Genomic DNA, 4,344 nt, shown 5'->3' on the forward strand with positions numbered 1-4,344 from the left:
ACCCTACCCTCAAATGCTTCATCCACCACTAAGACTCAGTGCCCTCATGAAATGTAGATATCAGGCCAGGTGCGGTGGCTCACGCCTGTAATTCCAGCACTTTGGGAGGCCGAGGCGGGTGGATCACGAGGTCAGGAGATCGAGACCATCCTGGCTAACACGGTGAAACCCCGTCTCTACTAAAAATACAAAAAATAAGCCGGGCGCGGTAGCGGGTGCCTGTAGTCCCAGCTACTCGGGAGGCTGAGGCAGGAGAACGGCGTGAACCCGGGAGGCGGAGCTTGCAGTGAGCCGAGATCTGGCCACTGCACTCCAACCTGGGCGACAGAGCAGACTCCGTCTCAAACAAAAACAAACAAACAAAAACATGAAATGTAGATATCAGCAGGAAGCTGGACTCTGGGCATCATGTACTACAAATTTAGTGGCTTCACGCAGAAGTTGGCCGGAGCGTGGGCTTTGGAGGCCTATAGCCCGCAGGGATTAAAGCCTATGGTTTCCACAGGAGCACCACCTATCATATTTGCCACACCAACTAAACTGACCTCCGATTCCACAGTGTATGATTATGCTGGGAAAAACAGAGTTCCAGAGCTTCAGAAGTTTTTCCAGAAAACTGATGGTGTGCCCGTCTACCTGAAACGAGGCCTGCCTGACCAAATGCTTTACCGGACCACCGTGGCGCTGACTGTGGGAGGGACCATCTACTGCCTGATCGCCCTCTACATGGCTTCACAGCCTAAAAACAAATGAGTTAGGCTGCTGAGGACTGATTTGTTTTGTGGCATAAACCCTTTGAATTTCCTTTTTCATTGTTAAATTAAAATTTTTTTTTTTTTACTTTGATGGCTTAATATTTTTGCAAGAAAAATAGGAAGATATGAAGATGATGTTTTGGTTTGTTTATGAAATGCATATGGCTTGTCAGAGCTCATTTGTCCGTTAAAGCCATTGTTTAAAGAAATGGTGCTTTGCTCTGTGTTTGTGCTCCTGATTTCCCTGGAGGTTCTGGATGAAGGCTGCACACAGGCTTGTTAACGTCAGTCTGTGCTGAGGACCTCAGGGACTTGAGGTTGCATTTTTGAGCATGGGGTGCAGAAGACTTTCTGGATTTGGATGTGACTGTGGAAAGAACACAGAAGCCAAGGTCATGTGCATGAAATGAGGGGTTTGAGTTAGTCACCTCGGGGACTTTTTCCATTTTGCAGTAAAATGTTAAATTAATGTAGCCTGCCTCTATTCGTTGGGCAGTTAATTTCAAAGGGTTATTTGCCTCATCTCCTATCTTCAGTGAAATCTTATGTGTAATTGTGTGTATTTACTCCACCATGGGAACAGAGAACACCTGTTTAGTGTTGCACTTTAGATCGGTGTCTCTTTTGTTGATGCAGCTGTGCCACAAATTCTCCTTTATCTTTTAAAAATGTTATAGCTTTAAATTATGACTTATTTTGACTGTGGAATAAATACATGAATAAAAAAAAGAAATGTAGATATGTACTACTCAAATACATACAAGAGTGAAAGTAGAAAGCCACTCACTTCATTAGTAGAAAGCTCATGAGATTGTAGGAAGAGTAGGAGAAGTGAATGTGGGGTAGCATACTCTTGTATCCTGATCTCCCTTCTCTAGCCTTGGGGTTTGGAATAGGAAACTACAACACATACTGCAGATTAGGTCACTTCGCATCCATTGTAACCACTTTCTAGCTTACTTTTCTGGATAAAAGTAGTCGGAAATTTAAAAACTACACATCTCGGATTTCCTTGCCTTTAGAGTTCTGCATGTGACCCAATTTCTTAGCATCAGTGTTCAACTTGGAGGCAGCAACAGGAGTTGGTGGTTGCATGTGGGAAGAGGGGATCATCTGGAAAGTTCAGGGGTTGAGGCATTTGATCTTCAGCTGTGGTGGAGTTTTTGGCATCCAGTGTCAAAGGATCTGAGTGGTGGATTTGTGATATAATTGGATTTGTGATATAATTTGTGTTTTCCCAGACTTGTGTTTTCCCAGGATTTGTGATATAATTGTGTGTGTTCCCAGACTGTATTTTCTCTCAATGCTTTGATCCTGGGACTACAGTATATAGGTCCATTCTTTGGTCCTCTCAGAGTATCTGCCTAGCATATTTTGATATGCATTTTATGCCTAAATTAGCAGATCCTGTTGTCTGCAACTAAGAATCCTAGCAGGTGGACAGGATGTATATAGGAGAGGTTGAAGATAAACCTGAGGGGGGTTCATTTCCCCACTTATCCCAGAAACAAGGGACAATGGAGTGGTTAGACAGAGAAAACTAGAGCTAGTATTCCAAAGCTGCCCTTGGGTCTTAAATGGCATTATTTCCATATGCCCCCAACAGGTTACCTAGTCTAATTGGGTAGTATACCAGAGTGGGTTGCTATGGCACTTGGTAATTTTATTTATTTTTTTTTGAGACAGAGTCTCACTATGTTGCCCAAGTTGGAGTGTAGTGGTGCGATCTCGGCTCACTGCAACATCTGCCTCCTGGGTTCAAGTGATTCTCCTGCCTCAGCCTCCTGAGTAGCTCCAATTACAGGCACGTGCCACCACGCCCAGCTTATTTTTTGTATTTTTAGCCGAGATGGGGTTTCACCATGTTGTCCAGGGTGGTCTTGAATTCCTGACCTCAGGTGATCTGCCCGCCTCAGCCTCCCAAAGTGCTGGGATTACAGGTGTGAGCCACCATGCCTGGCCTTCTTGGTAACTCACTGGCAATCACAGCATGTTGTAGTTTATAAAAATGGCCACAAATTATTTCTTTCCATCTACCCATGCCCTTTAATAGTGTGCTCCTACACTTGCTTTAGCCAATGGGACATTAGAAAATATTATGTAAACTTGAAAAGTGACTTGAAAAGCAATTGTGCTGTAGAGTTTTCCCCTCTGTCTGCTTTTAGAATAGCTGCTTTTTTTCAGTGGTGACATGAAAACCTCCATCTAGCCTGCCAGATAACCAAAGGTAGATGGGCTAGTAACTCCCATTGTACCTGTCAACCACCAGACATTTGAATGGTGAGGCCAATCGGTTATGCACTGACCTGCCAACTAACCATGAATGCATGAACAACCCAACTGAAATCCCTTGAGCCTGGTCCAGACAATGAAGTGCCCAGCAGAATCATGAGCTAGATAGTTATTTTAAACCACTAAATTTAAAAATATTTTATCATGCTACTAAAGCCAACTGACGAATACTGAGACATCTTGAGGGATTTCATAGGCACCCCTGAGAACTAAGATAAAGCCAAGTTGTCCGGAAGAACAGTCCACAAGTTACATCAGCCAAAATCTTCAGCAGCAGGTGCCAACAGAGCACCTAAGGATGGGACCGGATCAATACCACGTTATGGACAACATTTTCTTCCCACAATGCCATGAGGTAGAGTAAACCCTGTGAACTTCTTAGAAATAACAGCAGATGCAAGGAAAATCTGAAATCTGGGCCCATTCCAATAAAACTCAGTTTAAATTATTTAAATTAAGACTTAATGGAGTTATTGGGTTGGGCTAAACCTTAATTTTTATTCTACCCATAGAGTGAAAAATATACCAGTTATACAAAATGAAAGAGTTAGTGTAAGCGACATTGCATAGTCAAGATCATTTTTTGCATAATTTATTAAGTTCAGTGTAATTTATGATCATGAAAATTAATGTATCATTAAATATTAATTAAAAGAAGATAAAAAAGAATGTTTAATCTGTGATACAGCATTAGATAAATTATTTTGCAGTGTTGGGAACAGGCCCCCAAATTTGGCCATAAACTGGCCCCAAAACTGGCCACAAACAAAATCTCTGCAGCACTGTGACATGTTCATGATGGCCATAACGCCCATGCTGAAGATTGTGGGTTTACCAGAATGAGGGCAAGGAACACCTGGCCCACCCAGGGTGGAAAACCACTTAAAGGCATTCCTAAACCACTGCTGGGCTGCAAATTATTCTTAGTTCAAAATAGTTATAAATAGTTCATGCATAAGCACTTGGCGTAGGTTTGCTTAGGTACTCCTGGGTCTCAGGCCTTTAGACTTGGACTGGAGCTAACCGCTAGCTTTTTGGGTCTCCAGGTTGCAGATGGCAGATTGTGGGACTTCTCAGCCTCCATAACTGTATGATCCCTTTTTTTTTTTTAACGGGATTTCGCTCTTGTTGCCCAAGCTGGAGTGCAATGGCATGATCTCGGCTCACTGCAACCTCTCCCTCCTGGGTTCAAGCGATTCTCCCACCTCAGTCTCCTGAGTAGCTGAGATTACAAGTGTGCGTCACCATGCCCGGCTAATTTTTTGTGTTTTTAGTAGAAACGGGGTTTCACCGTATT

General features: G+C 43.1%; 1 pseudogene across 1 annotated transcript; it reads left to right on the top strand.

The window, feature by feature from the left end:
* The first annotated feature begins 388 nt into the window (after positions 1-388).
* LOC103231764 (cytochrome c oxidase subunit 7A2-like, mitochondrial pseudogene) lies at positions 389-1,482 on the top strand (annotated as a pseudogene). The gene has a single exon (XR_012091862.1). The product of XR_012091862.1 is annotated as a cytochrome c oxidase subunit 7A2-like, mitochondrial pseudogene (transcript).
* Positions 1,483-4,344: the final 2,862 nt, after the last annotated feature.

The sequence above is a fragment of the Chlorocebus sabaeus genome, chromosome X, assembly GCF_047675955.1.
Source record: "Chlorocebus sabaeus isolate Y175 chromosome X, mChlSab1.0.hap1, whole genome shotgun sequence".
In the NCBI taxonomy this organism is placed as follows: domain Eukaryota; kingdom Metazoa; phylum Chordata; class Mammalia; order Primates; family Cercopithecidae; genus Chlorocebus; species Chlorocebus sabaeus.